The 22081-nt window shown below is 46.8% G+C and overlaps 1 protein-coding gene and 7 non-coding genes across 8 annotated transcripts in view; all 8 read right to left on the bottom strand.

Annotated features, from left to right (window-relative positions):
• The window catches only part of LOC140460300 (uncharacterized), a 749266-nt gene that overhangs the window by 393269 nt on the left and 333916 nt on the right, over window positions 1–22081 (bottom strand). The gene's annotated exons all lie outside the window — the stretch shown is intronic.
• Window positions 1625–1698, bottom strand: trnan-guu (transfer RNA asparagine (anticodon GUU)). Its single transcript has one exon. It is a non-coding gene; the product is annotated as a tRNA-Asn (tRNA).
• Window positions 4985–5058, bottom strand: trnan-guu (transfer RNA asparagine (anticodon GUU)). The gene has a single exon. It is a non-coding gene; the product is annotated as a tRNA-Asn (tRNA).
• On the bottom strand, window positions 8345–8418 carry trnan-guu (transfer RNA asparagine (anticodon GUU)). Its single transcript has one exon. It is a non-coding gene; the product is annotated as a tRNA-Asn (tRNA).
• Window positions 11704–11777, bottom strand: trnan-guu (transfer RNA asparagine (anticodon GUU)). The gene has a single exon. It is a non-coding gene; the product is annotated as a tRNA-Asn (tRNA).
• trnan-guu (transfer RNA asparagine (anticodon GUU)) lies at window positions 15063–15136 on the bottom strand. Its single transcript has one exon. It is a non-coding gene; the product is annotated as a tRNA-Asn (tRNA).
• trnan-guu (transfer RNA asparagine (anticodon GUU)) lies at window positions 18422–18495 on the bottom strand. The gene has a single exon. It is a non-coding gene; the product is annotated as a tRNA-Asn (tRNA).
• Window positions 21782–21855, bottom strand: trnan-guu (transfer RNA asparagine (anticodon GUU)). Its single transcript has one exon. It is a non-coding gene; the product is annotated as a tRNA-Asn (tRNA).

Genomic DNA, 22081 nt, shown 5'->3' with positions numbered 1-22081 from the left:
GTCAAGATAATTTAGGTAAAACACGGAAACGCTATCCTCATTAGCAGACAGTGAAAGGATTACAAGACACAAATTAAACATTTTCGACAAGTGATACAGGGGACTGGGAAGATAAGTATTATAAACTGTGAACAGCAAAGTTCTGGAGCACAACACATACATTCAAAGACCGAAAACATCCAGGTCCTGATTAATCAGATTGCATTGTAGTGCATGTTTGCAAAACATCCACTTGCAATGTCCTACAAAAGAGTGACAAAACCCATCCCTGTCAGCCCAGGATAGAAAATCCGAAGGGATGAACGTTTGCTGATTTTCTGAAGATTCACAGAGCTTGGACTGGGTTTTGGTGATTGTTTCTTTTCCACTCCCAGGAGCCGCAGTGTTTGAGGCGTTGAGTTGGGGAGAATAAAATGTGCCCGTGAGCAGCATGTGGGGCTATTTCAGCTTCCCCTCATATGACTGCGCTGTGAGTTGACTCAGATGTTCTCAGGGACATTTACTGACGCGAGACAGTGAAAGGATTCTCATTCCCGCAGATCGGGAATTCAAACCGTATGCCGGCTACAGGACAATGAGAAAGATTAATTGGGGTGTGTGAAGAAGCTGTGAGCTGCATTTCAAACAGGGAGGTGGAGTCAGATGCATCATCCATTGGCCCCGGCCCTGTGCGTATCTCACGCCACCATGCTGCAGAGTTCTGACGTTAGCACGGACATGCGCAGCAATGGGTTCATTCACAAGGCGAACAACCAAAGATAATCACCGTCACTGATTCCCTTCCACAGGCCCAACTTGGTGAAGCAGTATCTTTCACTGGCAAAGGAAACACCCTTGTCCTCAGGTGCCTGCTTCATTTCGATCACGATTTCAAGCACCTCACTCTTCTAGTCTCATTTCCAAACACTTTGCTCATAGCCTCAAAAGAAGCTCTGCGGGTATCTGCTTGTTCCACCCGAACAGGCAGTGGGTTGCAGATTCCCACCAGTCCCAATTTGAGTGAAATATCTTTCCCCCTCCACTGATTTGAATCTTAAAGAAGAAGCCGGGGAGCAAGCTCCCTTTCTTTTCGACGACATTTCTCATTTTGTACTCGGCAGGGTTCACACCTGCGAGGGGAAACCGCAATGGATTTCATGTACATCGCATTAACCACTCGGCCCACGAATACAGAACCACACTGACAGCTTGACTTCCCAGGCCTGTCTGCCTATGGAGCTGAGAAAGAGTGAATCATCGCAGAGTTTGTTTGAATCCAATCACTTCACAGTGATTCGAAAGGGTTAAATATCGGCACATGGTGTTTGCAGATATTTCGGTGTTTCACCCCAAAAGATGAAATGAACTTTCAGTTAGAAATTGCAGGAGGAACTCAGCAGGTCAGGCAACATCTGTGGAAAGAGAATCAGAGGCAACATTTCAAAATTGTGTTTTCACCGACAGGTACTGTCAAACCTGCCTAGTTTCTCTTTTGGTCTCGTCTTCTCAGCAAACGCAGTCCCTTCCGTTAGACATCAATTCAATTCAGAAACCCCTTTGTGGAGAAGATTTCCGTTGGGGGAAAATTTTCCTGACGCCATTAAAAGCGCACAGCTTCGAAGCCAAAGAAGGGCAGCGAACACACCGCCCCTGGGTGGGCTCGAACCACCAACTTTTCGGTTAACAGCCGAACGCGCTGACCAATTGCGCCACAGAGACAGGCGCTGACTTGGGCTGCACCATCGCCTGGTGATTTTATACTTCAGCCTCCCCGGCGAGAATTACAATTGTCGTCTATCAGTTTTACTTTTCCATAATCAAGCCTGGGAGATCTCTTGTGGAGATACCGGGGACAGTCTGCAGACACATCCATGTCACGAGGAACTAGCTTTCTTACTCCGGGGCCGTCGCCCTTCCAGCCTTTCAGTGTTTTGCCTGTTCCCGAGTTCTCTCGTTGGCTCGCAGGGGAGAAGGGGTTTGAATTCATGATGTGCAGGAACGACAATTCTTTCATTGTCTCAGATCAGTTCATGTGCCAAGAACATCAGAGTCAACCTCCCGGCCTCGTCAACAAGGGGACGGTGTCTGGACTGTCTCTGCTCAATCGGACCGGTCATCTTTCATTCTCCTCGAAATCCGCTTCGCAAAGTGTTTCTAAAGGTTCACAAAGCTGGAGACTGGGATTTCTGTGTTGCTTCATGAACATTTGAACAGTTTTCCATTTCCTAACTGACAATATTTTGCCAAAATCTCTTCCAATTGTACGCCTTGCCTCATGTCCAGGGATGAGGAATTTCCATTTTGGGGAGACATTCCCAAGATGGAGAATGTTCGCTTTGGAGCAAAGAAGGAAAACTGGAGATTTCCTGGGGCTGTTGGTCACGATGGAGGAAGAAGCGGTGGGAATGGGCAGTTTAATGATCAGAAGAACCAATTGCCACTGACCAGAGTCAGTTACCAGAGGACAGGGATTGAAGTTCTTGAATGAAAAGCAGCACTTGTGCCTAATAAACACAGAGAATACTGCAGAAAGCCAACGGGTCGAGCAGCATCTGTGGAAAGGGAAACAGAGCTGACGTTGTGAGTCTGGTACGTTGTTTGTTCAGAACCCGAGTTTCCTGCATGGCAATCAATTCCCAGACATGAGAAAACGGGTCTTTATTGAGACGGGTTTTGTGAAGTTTGAGCGAAAATGCAACCAACAGGAAGTCATTTAAAATCGCCAGCGAAGAAATCATAGCCAGCAGGTTACCACCCTGGGCGGGGAGCCCCAAAGGATCTCTACGCCAACACCTTAAGTGTTCGGCCACAACTACACGCCCAAAGTTGTGGTCTAAACTTTCTCATGGAATAGTTCTAACAGGAAAGGTGAGTATTGGGCTTGTCCTGTCCGCGCCATAGCCCCAACGTATCCTGTTGCCCTGGATTTGATCAGGACAGAGGAGGCTGATGGGAGATCGAATTGAACTACACACATTGATGAGAGATAGAGCGGCTGGGAAGGATCCATTCCCATGCGTAGAGAGATTAATAATCAGGGCCGAAAATAAGGAGCCACTTCAAGAAATTTGGGGTTCATTCAGCAAAGCTAATGTATGACTGTTCACAGAAAATTGTGATGAAAGTCTCTCGAGTTATTTTGATGAGAAGTGTTGATGATGCTAATACAATCGATAGGATGAACGTAGATTGGTAAATGTATTTGGTGACAGTTCTGTTCTAGCCCTGTGAGCGAAACCTGGATCTGAAGGAGTAGAAGGGACATTAACAACATCGATCTGAAATTGGACACGTGACAAGGAACAGAGCCATCATGAACAGTTGGCTTTTGAACTGGAGAAGGTTTCTCGTGAAATTCGCTTGAGGCTTGAGGTATGCAAGGTCAAGATAATTTAGGTAAAACACGGAAACGCTATCCTCATTAGCAGACAGTGAAAGGATTACAAGACACAAATTAAACATTTTCGACAAGTGATACAGGGGACTGGGAAGATAAGTATTATAAACTGTGAACAGCAAAGTTCTGGAGCACAACACATACATTCAAAGACCGAAAACATCCAGGTCCTGATTAATCAGATTGCATTGTAGTGCATGTTTGCAAAACATCCACTTGCAATGTCCTACAAAAGAGTGACAAAACCCATCCCTGTCAGCCCAGGATAGAAAATCCGAAGGGATGAACGTTTGCTGATTTTCTGAAGATTCACAGAGCTTGGACTGGGTTTTGGTGATTGTTTCTTTTCCACTCCCAGGAGCCGCAGTGTTTGAGGCGTTGAGTTGGGGAGAATAAAATGTGCCCGTGAGCAGCATGTGGGGCTATTTCAGCTTCCCCTCATATGACTGCGCTGTGAGTTGACTCAGATGTTCTCAGGGACATTTACTGACGCGAGACAGTGAAAGGATTCTCATTCCCGCAGATCGGGAATTCAAACCGTATGCCGGCTACAGGACAATGAGAAAGATTAATTGGGGTGTGTGAAGAAGCTGTGAGCTGCATTTCAAACAGGGAGGTGGAGTCAGATGCATCATCCATTGGCCCCGGCCCTGTGCGTATCTCACGCCACCATGCTGCAGAGTTCTGACGTTAGCACGGACATGCGCAGCAATGGGTTCATTCACAAGGCGAACAACCAAAGATAATCACCGTCACTGATTCCCTTCCACAGGCCCAACTTGGTGAAGCAGTATCTTTCACTGGCAAAGGAAACACCCTTGTCCTCAGGTGCCTGCTTCATTTCGATCACGATTTCAAGCACCTCACTCTTCTAGTCTCATTTCCAAACACTTTGCTCATAGCCTCAAAAGAAGCTCTGCGGGTATCTGCTTGTTCCACCCGAACAGGCAGTGGGTTGCAGATTCCCACCAGTCCCAATTTGAGTGAAATATCTTTCCCCCTCCACTGATTTGAATCTTAAAGAAGAAGCCGGGGAGCAAGCTCCCTTTCTTTTCGACGACATTTCTCATTTTGTACTCGGCAGGGTTCACACCTGCGAGGGGAAACCGCAATGGATTTCATGTACATCGCATTAACCACTCGGCCCACGAATACAGAACCACACTGACAGCTTGACTTCCCAGGCCTGTCTGCCTATGGAGCTGAGAAAGAGTGAATCATCGCAGAGTTTGTTTGAATCCAATCACTTCACAGTGATTCGAAAGGGTTAAATATCGGCACATGGTGTTTGCAGATATTTCGGTGTTTCACCCCAAAAGATGAAATGAACTTTCAGTTAGAAATTGCAGGAGGAACTCAGCAGGTCAGGCAACATCTGTGGAAAGAGAATCAGAGGCAACATTTCAAAATTGTGTTATCACCGACAGGTACTGTCAAACCTGCCTAGTTTCTCTTTTGGTCTCGTCTTCTCAGCAAACGCAGTCCCTTCCGTTAGACATCAATTCAATTCAGAAACCCCTTTGTGGAGAAGATTTCCGTTGGGGGAAAATTTTCCTGACGCCATTATAAGCGCACAGCTTCGAAGCCAAAGAAGGGCAGCGAACACACCGCCCCTGGGTGGGCTCGAACCACCAACTTTTCGGTTAACAGCCGAACGCGCTGACCAATTGCGCCACAGAGACAGGCGCTGACTTGGGCTGCACCATCGCCTGGTGATTTTATAATTCAGCCTCCCCGCCGAGAATTACAATTGTCGTCTATCAGTTTTACTTTTCCATAATCAAGCCTGGGAGATCTCTTGTGGAGATACCGGGGACAGTCTGCAGACACATCCATGTCACGAGGAACTAGCTTTCTTACTCCGGGGCCGTCGCCCTTCCAGCCTTTCAGTGTTTTGCCTGTTCCCGAGTTCTCTCGTTGGCTCGCAGGGGAGAAGGGGTTTGAATTCATGATGTGCAGGAACGACAATTCTTTCATTGTCTCAGATCAGTTCATGTGCCAAGAACATCAGAGTCAACCTCCCGGCCTCGTCAACAAGGGGACGGTGTCTGGACTGTCTCTGCTCAATCGGACCGGTCATCTTTCATTCTCCTCGAAATCCGCTTCGCAAAGTGTTTCTAAAGGTTCACAAAGCTGGAGACTGGGATTTCTGTGTTGCTTCATGAACATTTGAACATTTTTCCATTTCCTAACTGACAATATTTTGCCAAAATCTCTTCCAATTGTACGCCTTGCCTCATGTCCAGGGATGAGGAATTTCCATTTTGGGGAGACATTCCCAAGATGGAGAATGTTCGCTTTGGAGCAAAGAAGGAAAACTGGAGATTTCCTGGGGCTGTTGGTCACGATGGAGGAAGAAGCGGTGGGAATGGGCAGTTTAATGATCAGAAGAACCAATTGCCACTGACCAGAGTCAGTTACCAGAGGACAGGGATTGAAGTTCTTGAATGAAAAGCAGCACTTGTGCCTAATAAACACAGAGAATACTGCAGAAAGCCAACGGGTCGAGCAGCATCTGTGGAAAGGGAAACAGAGCTGACGTTGTGAGTCTGGTACGTTGTTTGTTCAGAACCCGAGTTTCCTGCATGGCAATCAATTCCCAGACATGAGAAAACGGGTCTTTATTGAGACGGGTTTTGTGAAGTTTGAGCGATAATGCAACCAACAGGAAGTCATTTAAAATCGCCAGCGAAGAAATCATAGCCAGCAGGTTACCACCCTGGGCGGGGAGCCCCAAAGGATCTCTACGCCAACACCTTAAGTGTTCGGCCACAACTACACGCCCAAAGTTGTGGTCTAAACTTTCTCATGGAATAGTTCTAACAGGAAAGGTGAGTATTGGGATTGTCCTGTCCGCGCCATAGCCCCAACGGTTCCTGTTGCCCTGGATTTGATCAGGACAGAGGAGGCTGATGGGAGATCGAATTGAACTACACACATTGATGAGAGATAGAGCGGCTGGGAAGGATCCATTCCCATGCGTAGAGAGATTAATAATCAGGGCCGAAAATAAGGAGCCACTTCAAGAAATTTGGGGTTCATTCAGCAAAGCTAATGTATGACTGTTCACAGAAAATTGTGATGAAAGTCTCTCGAGTTATTTTGATGAGAAGTGTTGATGATGCTAATACAATCGATAGGATGAACGTAGATTGGTAAATGTATTTGGTGACAGTTCTGTTCTAGCCCTGTGAGCGAAACCTGGATCTGAAGGAGTAGAAGGGACATTAACAACATCGATCTGAAATTGGACACGTGACAAGGAACAGAGCCATCATGAACAGTTGGCTTTTGAACTGGAGAAGGTTTCTCGTGAAATTCGCTTGAGGCTTGAGGTATGCAAGGTCAAGATAATTTAGGTAAAACACGGAAACGCTATCCTCATTAGCAGACAGTGAAAGGATTACAAGACACAAATTAAACATTTTCGACAAGTGATACAGGGGACTGGGAAGATAAGTATTATAAACTGTGAACAGCAAAGTTCTGGAGCACAACACATACATTCAAAGACCGAAAACATCCAGGTCCTGATTAATCAGATTGCATTGTAGTGCATGTTTGCAAAACATCCACTTGCAATGTCCTACAAAAGAGTGACAAAACCCATCCCTGTCAGCCCAGGATAGAAAATCCGAAGGGATGAACGTTTGCTGATTTTCTGAAGATTCACAGAGCTTGGACTGGGTTTTGGTGATTGTTTCTTTTCCACTCCCAGGAGCCGCAGTGTTTGAGGCGTTGAGTTGGGGAGAATAAAATGTGCCCGTGAGCAGCATGTGGGGCTATTTCAGCTTCCCCTCATATGACTGCGCTGTGAGTTGACTCAGATGTTCTCAGGGACATTTACTGACGCGAGACAGTGAAAGGATTCTCATTCCCGCAGATCGGGAATTCAAACCGTATGCCGGCTACAGGACAATGAGAAAGATTAATTGGGGTGTGTGAAGAAGCTGTGAGCTGCATTTCAAACAGGGAGGTGGAGTCAGATGCATCATCCATTGGCCCCGGCCCTGTGCGTATCTCACGCCACCATGCTGCAGAGTTCTGACGTTAGCACGGACATGCGCAGCAATGGGTTCATTCACAAGGCGAACAACCAAAGATAATCACCGTCACTGATTCCCTTCCACAGGCCCAACTTGGTGAAGCAGTATCTTTCACTGGCAAAGGAAACACCCTTGTCCTCAGGTGCCTGCTTCATTTCGATCACGATTTCAAGCACCTCACTCTTCTAGTCTCATTTCCAAACACTTTGCTCATAGCCTCAAAAGAAGCTCTGCGGGTATCTGCTTGTTCCACCCGAACAGGCAGTGGGTTGCAGATTCCCACCAGTCCCAATTTGAGTGAAATATTTTTCCCCCTCCACTGATTTGAATCTTAAAGAAGAAGCCGGGGAGCAAGCTCCCTTTCTTTTCGACGACATTTCTCATTTTGTACTCGGCAGGGTTCACACCTGCGAGGGGAAACCGCAATGGATTTCATGTACATCGCATTAACCACTCGGCCCACGAATACAGAACCACACTGACAGCTTGACTTCCCAGGCCTGTCTGCCTATGGAGCTGAGAAAGAGTGAATCATCGCAGAGTTTGTTTGAATCCAATCACTTCACAGTGATTCGAAAGGGTTAAATATCGGCACATGGTGTTTGCAGATATTTCGGTGTTTCACCCCAAAAGATGAAATGAACTTTCAGTTAGAAATTGCAGGAGGAACTCAGCAGGTCAGGCAACATCTGTGGAAAGAGAATCAGAGGCAACATTTCAAAATTGTGTTTTCACCGACAGGTACTGTCAAACCTGCCTAGTTTCTCTTTTGGTCTCGTCTTCTCAGCAAACGCAGTCCCTTCCGTTAGACATCAATTCAATTCAGAAACCCCTTTGTGGAGAAGATTTCCGTTGGGGGAAAATTTTCCTGACGCCATTAAAAGCGCACAGCTTCGAAGCCAAAGAAGGGCAGCGAACACACCGCCCCTGGGTGGGCTCGAACCACCAACCTTTCGGTTAACAGCCGAACACGCTGACCAATTGCGCCACAGAGACAGGCGCTGACTTGGGCTGCACATCGCCTGGTGATTTTATAATTGAGCCTCCCCGCCGAGAATTACAGTTGTCGTCTATCAGTTTTACTTTTCCATAATCAAGCCTGGGAGATCTCTTGTGGAGATACCGGGGACAGTCTGCAGACACATCCATGTCACGAGGAACTAGCTTTCTTACTCCGGGGCCGTCGCCCTTCCAGCCTTTCAGTGTTTTGCCTGTTTCCGAGTTCTCTCGTTGGCTCGCAGGGGAGAAGGGGTTTGAATTCATGATGTGCAGGAACGACAATTCTTTCATTGTCTCAGATCAGTTCATGTGCCAAGAACATCAGAGTCAACCTCCCGGCCTCGTCAACAAGGGGACGGTGTCTGGACTGTCTCTGCTCAATCGGACCGGTCATCTTTCATTCTCCTCGAAATCCGCTTCGCAAAGTGTTTCTAAAGGTTCACAAAGCTGGAGACTGGGATTTCTGTGTTGCTTCATGAACATTTGAACATTTTTCCATTTCCTAACTGACAATATTTTGCCAAAATCTCTTCCAATTGTACGCCTTGCCTCATGTCCAGGGATGAGGAATTTCCATTTTGGGGAGACATTCCCAAGGTGGAGAATGTTCGCTTTGGAGCAAAGAAGGAAAACTGGAGATTTCCTGGGGCTGTTGGTCACGATGGAGGAAGAAGCGGTGGGAATGGGCAGTTTAATGATCAGAAGAACCAATTGCCACTGACCAGAGTCAGTTACCAGAGGACAGGGATTGAAGTTCTTGAATGAAAAGCAGCACTTGTGCCTAATAAACACAGAGAATACTGCAGAAAGCCAACGGGTCGAGCAGCATCTGTGGAAAGGGAAACAGAGCTGACGTTGTGAGTCTGGTACGTTGTTTGTTCAGAACCCGAGTTTCCTGCATGGCAATCAATTCCCAGACATGAGAAAACGGGTCTTTATTGAGACGGGTTTTGTGAATTTTGAGCGATAATGCAACCAACAGGAAGTCATTTAAAATCGCCAGCGAAGAAATCATAGCCAGCAGGTTACCACCCTGGGCGGGGAGCCCCAAAGGATCTCTACGCCAACACCTTAAGTGTTCGGCCACAACTACACGCCCAAAGTTGTGGTCTAAACTTTCTCATGGAATAGTTCTAACAGGAAAGGTGAGTATTGGGATTGTCCTGTCCGCGCCATAGCCCCAACGGTTCCTGTTGCCCTGGATTTGATCAGGACAGAGGAGGCTGATGGGAGATCGAATTGAACTACACACATTGATGAGAGATAGAGCGGCTGGGAAGGATCCATTCCCATGCGTAGAGAGATTAATAATCAGGGCCGAAAATAAGGAGCCACTTCAAGAAATTTGGGGTTCATTCAGCAAAGCTAATGTATGACTGTTCACAGAAAATTGTGATGAAAGTCTCTCGAGTTATTTTGATGAGAAGTGTTGATGATGCTAATACAATCGATAGGATGAACGTAGATTGGTCAATGTATTTGGTGACAGTTCTGTTCTAGCCCTGTGAGCGAAACCTGGATCTGAAGGAGTAGAAGGGACATTAACAACATCGATCTGAAATTGGACACGTGACAAGGAACAGAGCCATCATGAACAGTTGGCTTTTGAACTGGAGAAGGTTTCTCGTGAAATTCGCTTGAGGCTTGAGGTATGCAAGGTCAAGATAATTTAGGTAAAACACGGAAACGCTATCCTCATTAGCAGACAGTGAAAGGATTACAAGACACAAATTAAACATTTTCGACAAGTGATACAGGGGACTGGGAAGATAAGTATTATAAACTGTGAACAGCAAAGTTCTGGAGCACAACACATACATTCAAAGACCGAAAACATCCAGGTCCTGATTAATCAGATTGCATTGTAGTGCATGTTTGCAAAACATCCACTTGCAATGTCCTACAAAAGAGTGACAAAACCCATCCCTGTCAGCCCAGGATAGAAAATCCGAAGGGATGAACGTTTGCTGATTTTCTGAAGATTCACAGAGCTTGGACTGGGTTTTGGTGATTGTTTCTTTTCCACTCCCAGGAGCCGCAGTGTTTGAGGCGTTGAGTTGGGGAGAATAAAATGTGCCCGTGAGCAGCATGTGGGGCTATTTCAGCTTCCCCTCATATGACTGCGCTGTGAGTTGACTCAGATGTTCTCAGGGACATTTACTGACGCGAGACAGTGAAAGGATTCTCATTCCCGCAGATCGGGAATTCAAACCGTATGCCGGCTACAGGACAATGAGAAAGATTAATTGGGGTGTGTGAAGAAGCTGTGAGCTGCATTTCAAACAGGGAGGTGGAGTCAGATGCATCATCCATTGGCCCCGGCCCTGTGCGTATCTCACGCCACCATGCTGCAGAGTTCTGACGTTAGCACGGACATGCGCAGCAATGGGTTCATTCACAAGGCGAACAACCAAAGATAATCACCGTCACTGATTCCCTTCCACAGGCCCAACTTGGTGAAGCAGTATCTTTCACTGGCAAAGGAAACACCCTTGTCCTCAGGTGCCTGCTTCATTTCGATCACGATTTCAAGCACCTCACTCTTCTAGTCTCATTTCCAAACACTTTGCTCATAGCCTCAAAAGAAGCTCTGCGGGTATCTGCTTGTTCCACCCGAACAGGCAGTGGGTTGCAGATTCCCACCAGTCCCAATTTGAGTGAAATATTTTTCCCCCTCCACTGATTTGAATCTTAAAGAAGAAGCCGGGGAGCAAGCTCCCTTTCTTTTCGACGACATTTCTCATTTTGTACTCGGCAGGGTTCACACCTGCGAGGGGAAACCGCAATGGATTTCATGTACATCGCATTAACCACTCGGCCCACGAATACAGAACCACACTGACAGCTTGACTTCCCAGGCCTGTCTGCCTATGGAGCTGAGAAAGAGTGAATCATCGCAGAGTTTGTTTGAATCCAATCACTTCACAGTGATTCGAAAGGGTTAAATATCGGCACATGGTGTTTGCAGATATTTCGGTGTTTCACCCCAAAAGATGAAATGAACTTTCAGTTAGAAATTGCAGGAGGAACTCAGCAGGTCAGGCAACATCTGTGGAAAGAGAATCAGAGGCAACATTTCAAAATTGTGTTTTCACCGACAGGTACTGTCAAACCTGCCTAGTTTCTCTTTTGGTCTCGTCTTCTCAGCAAACGCAGTCCCTTCCGTTAGACATCAATTCAATTCAGAAACCCCTTTGTGGAGAAGATTTCCGTTGGGGGAAAATTTTCCTGACGCCATTAAAAGCGCACAGCTTCGAAGCCAAAGAAGGGCAGCGAACACACCGCCCCTGGGTGGGCTCGAACCACCAACCTTTCGGTTAACAGCCGAACACGCTGACCAATTGCGCCACAGAGACAGGCGCTGACTTGGGCTGCACATCGCCTGGTGATTTTATAATTGAGCCTCCCCGCCGAGAATTACAGTTGTCGTCTATCAGTTTTACTTTTCCATAATCAAGCCTGGGAGATCTCTTGTGGAGATACCGGGGACAGTCTGCAGACACATCCATGTCACGAGGAACTAGCTTTCTTACTCCGGGGCCGTCGCCCTTCCAGCCTTTCAGTGTTTTGCCTGTTTCCGAGTTCTCTCGTTGGCTCGCAGGGGAGAAGGGGTTTGAATTCATGATGTGCAGGAACGACAATTCTTTCATTGTCTCAGATCAGTTCATGTGCCAAGAACATCAGAGTCAACCTCCCGGCCTCGTCAACAAGGGGACGGTGTCTGGACTGTCTCTGCTCAATCGGACCGGTCATCTTTCATTCTCCTCGAAATCCGCTTCGCAAAGTGTTTCTAAAGGTTCACAAAGCTGGAGACTGGGATTTCTGTGTTGCTTCATGAACATTTGAACATTTTTCCATTTCCTAACTGACAATATTTTGCCAAAATCTCTTCCAATTGTACGCCTTGCCTCATGTCCAGGGATGAGGAATTTCCATTTTGGGGAGACATTCCCAAGGTGGAGAATGTTCGCTTTGGAGCAAAGAAGGAAAACTGGAGATTTCCTGGGGCTGTTGGTCACGATGGAGGAAGAAGCGGTGGGAATGGGCAGTTTAATGATCAGAAGAACCAATTGCCACTGACCAGAGTCAGTTACCAGAGGACAGGGATTGAAGTTCTTGAATGAAAAGCAGCACTTGTGCCTAATAAACACAGAGAATACTGCAGAAAGCCAACGGGTCGAGCAGCATCTGTGGAAAGGGAAACAGAGCTGACGTTGTGAGTCTGGTACGTTGTTTGTTCAGAACCCGAGTTTCCTGCATGGCAATCAATTCCCAGACATGAGAAAACGGGTCTTTATTGAGACGGGTTTTGTGAAGTTTGAGCGATAATGCAACCAACAGGAAGTCATTTAAAATCGCCAGCGAAGAAATCATAGCCAGCAGGTTACCACCCTGGGCGGGGAGCCCCAAAGGATCTCTACGCCAACACCTTAAGTGTTCGGCCACAACTACACGCCCAAAGTTGTGGTCTAAACTTTCTCATGGAATAGTTCTAACAGGAAAGGTGAGTATTGGGATTGTCCTGTCCGCGCCATAGCCCCAACGGTTCCTGTTGCCCTGGATTTGATCAGGACAGAGGAGGCTGATGGGAGATCGAATTGAACTACACACATTGATGAGAGATAGAGCGGCTGGGAAGGATCCATTCCCATGCGTAGAGAGATTAATAATCAGGGCCGAAAATAAGGAGCCACTTCAAGAAATTTGGGGTTCATTCAGCAAAGCTAATGTATGACTGTTCACAGAAAATTGTGATGAAAGTCTCTCGAGTTATTTTGATGAGAAGTGTTGATGATGCTAATACAATCGATAGGATGAACGTAGATTGGTCAATGTATTTGGTGACAGTTCTGTTCTAGCCCTGTGAGCGAAACCTGGATCTGAAGGAGTAGAAGGGACATTAACAACATCGATCTGAAATTGGACACGTGACAAGGAACAGAGCCATCATGAACAGTTGGCTTTTGAACTGGAGAAGGTTTCTCGTGAAATTCGCTTGAGGCTTGAGGTATGCAAGGTCAAGATAATTTAGGTAAAACACGGAAACGCTATCCTCATTAGCAGACAGTGAAAGGATTACAAGACACAAATTAAACATTTTCGACAAGTGATACAGGGGACTGGGAAGATAAGTATTATAAACTGTGAACAGCAAAGTTCTGGAGCACAACACATACATTCAAAGACCGAAAACATCCAGGTCCTGATTAATCAGATTGCATTGTAGTGCATGTTTGCAAAACATCCACTTGCAATGTCCTACAAAAGAGTGACAAAACCCATCCCTGTCAGCCCAGGATAGAAAATCCGAAGGGATGAACGTTTGCTGATTTTCTGAAGATTCACAGAGCTTGGACTGGGTTTTGGTGATTGTTTCTTTTCCACTCCCAGGAGCCGCAGTGTTTGAGGCGTTGAGTTGGGGAGAATAAAATGTGCCCGTGAGCAGCATGTGGGGCTATTTCAGCTTCCCCTCATATGACTGCGCTGTGAGTTGACTCAGATGTTCTCAGGGACATTTACTGACGCGAGACAGTGAAAGGATTCTCATTCCCGCAGATCGGGAATTCAAACCGTATGCCGGCTACAGGACAATGAGAAAGATTAATTGGGGTGTGTGAAGAAGCTGTGAGCTGCATTTCAAACAGGGAGGTGGAGTCAGATGCATCATCCATTGGCCCCGGCCCTGTGCGTATCTCACGCCACCATGCTGCAGAGTTCTGACGTTAGCACGGACATGCGCAGCAATGGGTTCATTCACAAGGCGAACAACCAAAGATAATCACCGTCACTGATTCCCTTCCACAGGCCCAACTTGGTGAAGCAGTATCTTTCACTGGCAAAGGAAACACCCTTGTCCTCAGGTGCCTGCTTCATTTCGATCACGATTTCAAGCACCTCACTCTTCTAGTCTCATTTCCAAACACTTTGCTCATAGCCTCAAAAGAAGCTCTGCGGGTATCTGCTTGTTCCACCCGAACAGGCAGTGGGTTGCAGATTCCCACCAGTCCCAATTTGAGTGAAATATTTTTCCCCCTCCACTGATTTGAATCTTAAAGAAGAAGCCGGGGAGCAAGCTCCCTTTCTTTTCGACGACATTTCTCATTTTGTACTCGGCAGGGTTCACACCTGCGAGGGGAAACCGCAATGGATTTCATGTACATCGCATTAACCACTCGGCCCACGAATACAGAACCACACTGACAGCTTGACTTCCCAGGCCTGTCTGCCTATGGAGCTGAGAAAGAGTGAATCATCGCAGAGTTTGTTTGAATCCAATCACTTCACAGTGATTCGAAAGGGTTAAATATCGGCACATGGTGTTTGCAGATATTTCGGTGTTTCACCCCAAAAGATGAAATGAACTTTCAGTTAGAAATTGCAGGAGGAACTCAGCAGGTCAGGCAACATCTGTGGAAAGAGAATCAGAGGCAACATTTCAAAATTGTGTTTTCACCGACAGGTACTGTCAAACCTGCCTAGTTTCTCTTTTGGTCTCGTCTTCTCAGCAAACGCAGTCCCTTCCGTTAGACATCAATTCAATTCAGAAACCCCTTTGTGGAGAAGATTTCCGTTGGGGGAAAATTTTCCTGACGCCATTAAAAGCGCACAGCTTCGAAGCCAAAGAAGGGCAGCGAACACACCGCCCCTGGGTGGGCTCGAACCACCAACCTTTCGGTTAACAGCCGAACACGCTGACCAATTGCGCCACAGAGACAGGCGCTGACTTGGGCTGCACATCGCCTGGTGATTTTATAATTGAGCCTCCCCGCCGAGAATTACAGTTGTCGTCTATCAGTTTTACTTTTCCATAATCAAGCCTGGGAGATCTCTTGTGGAGATACCGGGGACAGTCTGCAGACACATCCATGTCACGAGGAACTAGCTTTCTTACTCCGGGGCCGTCGCCCTTCCAGCCTTTCAGTGTTTTGCCTGTTTCCGAGTTCTCTCGTTGGCTCGCAGGGGAGAAGGGGTTTGAATTCATGATGTGCAGGAACGACAATTCTTTCATTGTCTCAGATCAGTTCATGTGCCAAGAACATCAGAGTCAACCTCCCGGCCTCGTCAACAAGGGGACGGTGTCTGGACTGTCTCTGCTCAATCGGACCGGTCATCTTTCATTCTCCTCGAAATCCGCTTCGCAAAGTGTTTCTAAAGGTTCACAAAGCTGGAGACTGGGATTTCTGTGTTGCTTCATGAACATTTGAACATTTTTCCATTTCCTAACTGACAATATTTTGCCAAAATCTCTTCCAATTGTACGCCTTGCCTCATGTCCAGGGATGAGGAATTTCCATTTTGGGGAGACATTCCCAAGGTGGAGAATGTTCGCTTTGGAGCAAAGAAGGAAAACTGGAGATTTCCTGGGGCTGTTGGTCACGATGGAGGAAGAAGCGGTGGGAATGGGCAGTTTAATGATCAGAAGAACCAATTGCCACTGACCAGAGTCAGTTACCAGAGGACAGGGATTGAAGTTCTTGAATGAAAAGCAGCACTTGTGCCTAATAAACACAGAGAATACTGCAGAAAGCCAACGGGTCGAGCAGCATCTGTGGAAAGGGAAACAGAGCTGACGTTGTGAGTCTGGTACGTTGTTTGTTCAGAACCCGAGTTTCCTGCATGGCAATCAATTCCCAGACATGAGAAAACGGGTCTTTATTGAGACGGGTTTTGTGAAGTTTGAGCGATAATGCAACCAACAGGAAGTCATTTAAAATCGCCAGCGAAGAAATCATAGCCAGCAGGTTACCACCCTGGGCGGGGAGCCCCAAAGGATCTCTACGCCAACACCTTAAGTGTTCGGCCACAACTACACGCCCAAAGTTGTGGTCTAAACTTTCTCATGGAATAGTTCTAACAGGAAAGGTGACTATTGGGATTGTCCTGTCCGCGCCATAGCCCCAACGGTTCCTGTTGCCCTGGATTTGATCAGGACAGAGGAGGCTGATGGGAGATCGAATTGAACTACACACATTGATGAGAGATAGAGCGGCTGGGAAGGATCCATTCCCATGCGTAGAGAGATTAATAATCAGGGCCGAAAATAAGGAGCCACTTCAAGAAATTTGGGGTTCATTCAGCAAAGCTAATGTATGACTGTTCACAGAAAATTGTGATGAAAGTCTCTCGAGTTATTTTGATGAGAAGTGTTGATGATGCTAATACAATCGATAGGATGAACGTAGATTGGTCAATGTATTTGGTGACAGTTCTGTTCTAGCCCTGTGAGCGAAACCTGGATCTGAAGGAGTAGAAGGGACATTAACAACATCGATCTGAAATTGGACACGTGACAAGGAACAGAGCCATCATGAACAGTTGGCTTTTGAACTGGAGAAGGTTTCTCGTGAAATTCGCTTGAGGCTTGAGGTATGCAAGGTCAAGATAATTTAGGTAAAACACGGAAACGCTATCCTCATTAGCAGACAGTGAAAGGATTACAAGACACAAATTAAACATTTTCGACAAGTGAGACAGGGGACTGGGAAGATAAGTATTATAAACTGTGAACAGCAAAGTTCTGGAGCACAACACATACATTCAAAGACCGAAAACATCCAGGTCCTGATTAATCAGATTGCATTGTAGTGCATGTTTGCAAAACATCCACTTGCAATGTCCTACAAAAGAGTGACAAAACCCATCCCTGTCAGCCCAGGATAGAAAATCCGAAGGGATGAACGTTTGCTGATTTTCTGAAGATTCACAGAGCTTGGACTGGGTTTTGGTGATTGTTTCTTTTCCACTCCCAGGAGCCGCAGTGTTTGAGGCGTTGAGTTGGGGAGAATAAAATGTGCCCGTGAGCAGCATGTGGGGCTATTTCAGCTTCCCCTCATATGACTGCGCTGTGAGTTGACTCAGATGTTCTCAGGGACATTTACTGACGCGAGACAGTGAAAGGATTCTCATTCCCGCAGATCGGGAATTCAAACCGTATGCCGGCTACAGGACAATGAGAAAGATTAATTGGGGTGTGTGAAGAAGCTGTGAGCTGCATTTCAAACAGGGAGGTGGAGTCAGATGCATCATCCATTGGCCCCGGCCCTGTGCGTATCTCACGCCACCATGCTGCAGAGTTCTGACGTTAGCACGGACATGCGCAGCAATGGGTTCATTCACAAGGCGAACAACCAAAGATAATCACCGTCACTGATTCCCTTCCACAGGCCCAACTTGGTGAAGCAGTATCTTTCACTGGCAAAGGAAACACCCTTGTCCTCAGGTGCCTGCTTCATTTCGATCACGATTTCAAGCACCTCACTCTTCTAGTCTCATTTCCAAACACTTTGCTCATAGCCTCAAAAGAAGCTCTGCGGGTATCTGCTTGTTCCACCCGAACAGGCAGTGGGTTGCAGATTCCCACCAGTCCCAATTTGAGTGAAATATTTTTCCCCCTCCACTGATTTGAATCTTAAAGAAGAAGCCGGGGAGCAAGCTCCCTTTCTTTTCGACGACATTTCTCATTTTGTACTCGGCAGGGTTCACACCTGCGAGGGGAAACCGCAATGGATTTCATGTACATCGCATTAACCACTCGGCCCACGAATACAGAACCACACTGACAGCTTGACTTCCCAGGCCTGTCTGCCTATGGAGCTGAGAAAGAGTGAATCATCGCAGAGTTTGTTTGAATCCAATCACTTCACAGTGATTCGAAAGGGTTAAATATCGGCACATGGTGTTTGCAGATATTTCGGTGTTTCACCCCAAAAGATGAAATGAACTTTCAGTTAGAAATTGCAGGAGGAACTCAGCAGGTCAGGCAACATCTGTGGAAAGAGAATCAGAGGCAACATTTCAAAATTGTGTTTTCACCGACAGGTACTGTCAAACCTGCCTAGTTTCTCTTTTGGTCTCGTCTTCTCAGCAAACGCAGTCCCTTCCGTTAGACATCAATTCAATTCAGAAACCCCTTTGTGGAGAAGATTTCCGTTTGGGGAAAATTTTCCTGACGCCATTAAAAGCGCACAGCTTCGAAGCCAAAGAAGGGCAGCGAACACACCGCCCCCGGGTGGGCTCGAACCACCAACCTTTCGGTTAACAGCCGAACGCGCTGACCAATTGCGCCACAGAGACAGGCGCGGATTTGGGCTGCACCATCGCCTGGTGATTTTATACTTCAGCCTCCCCGCCGAGAATTACAATTGTCGTCTATCAGTTTTACTTTTCCATAATCAAGCCTGGGAGATCTCTTGTGGAGATACCGGGGACAGTCTGCAGACACATCCATGTCACGAGGAACTAGCTTTCTTACTCCGGGGCCGTCGCCCTTCCAGCCTTTCAGTGTTTTGCCTGTTCCCGAGTTCTCTCGTTGGCTCGCAGGGGAGAAGGGGTTTGAATTCATGATGTGCAGGAACGACAATTCTTTCATTGTCTCAGATCAGTTCATGTGCCAAGAACATCAGAGTCAACCTCCCGGCCTCGTCAACAAGGGGACGGTGTCTGGACTGTCTCTGCTCAATCGGACCGGTCATCTTTCATTCTCCTCGAAATCCGCTTCGCAAAGTGTTTCTAAAGGTTCACAAAGCTGGAGACTGGGATTTCTGTGTTGCTTCATGAACATTTGAACATTTTTCCATTTCCTAACTGACAATATTTTGCCAAAATCTCTTCCAATTGTACGCCTTGCCTCATGTCCAGGGATGAGGAATTTCCATTTTGGGGAGACATTCCCAAGGTGGAGAATGTTCGCTTTGGAGCAAAGAAGGAAAACTGGAGATTTCCTGGGGCTGTTGGTCACGATGGAGGAAGAAGCGGTGGGAATGGGCAGTTTAATGATCAGAAGAACCAATTGCCACTGACCAGAGTCAGTTACCAGAGGACAGGGATTGAAGTTCTTGAATGAAAAGCAGCACTTGTGCCTAATAAACACAGAGAATACTGCAGAAAGCCAACGGGTCGAGCAGCATCTGTGGAAAGGGAAACAGAGCTGACGTTGTGAGTCTGGTACGTTGTTTGTTCAGAACCCGAGTTTCCTGCATGGCAATCAATTCCCAGACATGAGAAAACGGGTCTTTATTGAGACGGGTTTTGTGAAGTTTGAGCGATAATGCAACCAACAGGAAGTCATTTAAAATCGCCAGCGAAGAAATCATAGCCAGCAGGTTACCACCCTGAGCGGGGAGCCCCAAAGGATTTCTACGCCAACACCTTAAGTGTTCGGCCACAACTACACGCCCAAAGTTGTGGTCTAAACTTTCTCATGGAATAGTTCTAACAGGAAAGGTGAGTATTGGGATTGTCCTGTCCGCGCCATAGCCCCAACGGTTCCTGTTGCCCTGGATTTGATCAGGACAGAGGAGGCTGATGGGAGATCGAATTGAACTACACACATTGATGAGAGATAGAGCGGCTGGGAAGGATCCATTCCCATGCGTAGAGAGATTAATAATCAGGGCCGAAAATAAGGAGCCACTTCAAGAAATTTGGGGTTCATTCAGCAAAGCTAATGTATGACTGTTCACAGAAAATTGTGATGAAAGTCTCTCGAGTTATTTTGATGAGAAGTGTTGATGATGCTAATACAATCGATAGGATGAACGTAGATTGGTCAATGTATTTGGTGACAGTTCTGTTCTAGCCCTGTGAGCGAAACCTGGATCTGAAGGAGTAGAAGGGACATTAACAACATCGATCTGAAATTGGACACGTGACAAGGAACAGAGCCATCATGAACAGTTGGCTTTTGAACTGGAGAAGGTTTCTCGTGAAATTCGCTTGAGGCTTGAGGTATGCAAGGTCAAGATAATTTAGGTAAAACACGGAAACGCTATCCTCATTAGCAGACAGTGAAAGGATTACAAGACACAAATTAAACATTTTCGACAAGTGATACAGGGGACTGGGAAGATAAGTATTATAAACTGTGAACAGCAAAGTTCTGGAGCACAACACATACATTCAAAGACCGAAAACATCCAGGTCCTGATTAATCAGATTGCATTGTAGTGCATGTTTGCAAAACATCCACTTGCAATGTCCTACAAAAGAGTGACAAAACCCATCCCTGTCAGCCCAGGATAGAAAATCCGAAGGGATGAACGTTTGCTGATTTTCTGAAGATTCACAGAGCTTGGACTGGGTTTTGGTGATTGTTTCTTTTCCACTCCCAGGAGCCGCAGTGTTTGAGGCGTTGAGTTGGGGAGAATAAAATGTGCCCGTGAGCAGCATGTGGGGCTATTTCAGCTTCCCCTCATATGACTGCGCTGTGAGTTGACTCAGATGTTCTCAGGGACATTTACTGACGCGAGACAGTGAAAGGATTCTCATTCCCGCAGATCGGGAATTCAAACCGTATGCCGGCTACAGGACAATGAGAAAGATTAATTGGGGTGTGTGAAGAAGCTGTGAGCTGCATTTCAAACAGGGAGGTGGAGTCAGATGCATCATCCATTGGCCCCGGCCCTGTGCGTATCTCACGCCACCATGCTGCAGAGTTCTGACGTTAGCACGGACATGCGCAGCAATGGGTTCATTCACAAGGCGAACAACCAAAGATAATCACCGTCACTGATTCCCTTCCACAGGCCCAACTTGGTGAAGCAGTATCTTTCACTGGCAAAGGAAACACCCTTGTCCTCAGGTGCCTGCTTCATTTCGATCACGATTTCAAGCACCTCACTCTTCTAGTCTCATTTCCAAACACTTTGCTCATAGCCTCAAAAGAAGCTCTGCGGGTATCTGCTTGTTCCACCCGAACAGGCAGTGGGTTGCAGATTCCCACCAGTCCCAATTTGAGTGAAATATTTTTCCCCCTCCACTGATTTGAATCTTAAAGAAGAAGCCGGGGAGCAAGCTCCCTTTCTTTTCGACGACATTTCTCATTTTGTACTCGGCAGGGTTCACACCTGCGAGGGGAAACCGCAATGGATTTCATGTACATCGCATTAACCACTCGGCCCACGAATACAGAACCACACTGACAGCTTGACTTCCCAGGCCTGTCTGCCTATGGAGCTGAGAAAGAGTGAATCATCGCAGAGTTTGTTTGAATCCAATCACTTCACAGTGATTCGAAAGGGTTAAATATCGGCACATGGTGTTTGCAGATATTTCGGTGTTTCACCCCAAAAGATGAAATGAACTTTCAGTTAGAAATTGCAGGAGGAACTCAGCAGGTCAGGCAACATCTGTGGAAAGAGAATCAGAGGCAACATTTCAAAATTGTGTTTTCACCGACAGGTACTGTCAAACCTGCCTAGTTTCTCTTTTGGTCTCGTCTTCTCAGCAAACGCAGTCCCTTCCGTTAGACATCAATTCAATTCAGAAACCCCTTTGTGGAGAAGATTTCCGTTTGGGGAAAATTTTCCTGACGCCATTAAAAGCGCACAGCTTCGAAGCCAAAGAAGGGCAGCGAACACACCGCCCCTGGGTGGGCTCGAACCACCAACCTTTCGGTTAACAGCCGAACGCGCTGACCAATTGCGCCACAGAGACAGGCGCTGACTTGGGCTGCACATCGCCTGGTGATTTTATAATTCAGCCTCCCCGCCGAGAATTACAGTTGTCGTCTATCAGTTTTACTTTTCCATAATCAAGCCTGGGAGATCTCTTGTGGAGATACCGGGGACAGTCTGCAGACACATCCATGTCACGAGGAACTAGCTTTCTTACTCCGGGGCCGTCGCCCTTCCAGCCTTTCAGTGTTTTGCCTGTTTCCGAG

The sequence above is a fragment of the Chiloscyllium punctatum genome, chromosome 36 (genome assembly GCF_047496795.1).
Source record: "Chiloscyllium punctatum isolate Juve2018m chromosome 36, sChiPun1.3, whole genome shotgun sequence".
NCBI classification, from domain to species: Eukaryota; Metazoa; Chordata; class Chondrichthyes; order Orectolobiformes; family Hemiscylliidae; genus Chiloscyllium; species Chiloscyllium punctatum.
The sequence above is the reverse complement of the archived record's forward strand: the minus strand, read 5'-3'. Positions and strand labels throughout refer to the sequence as shown.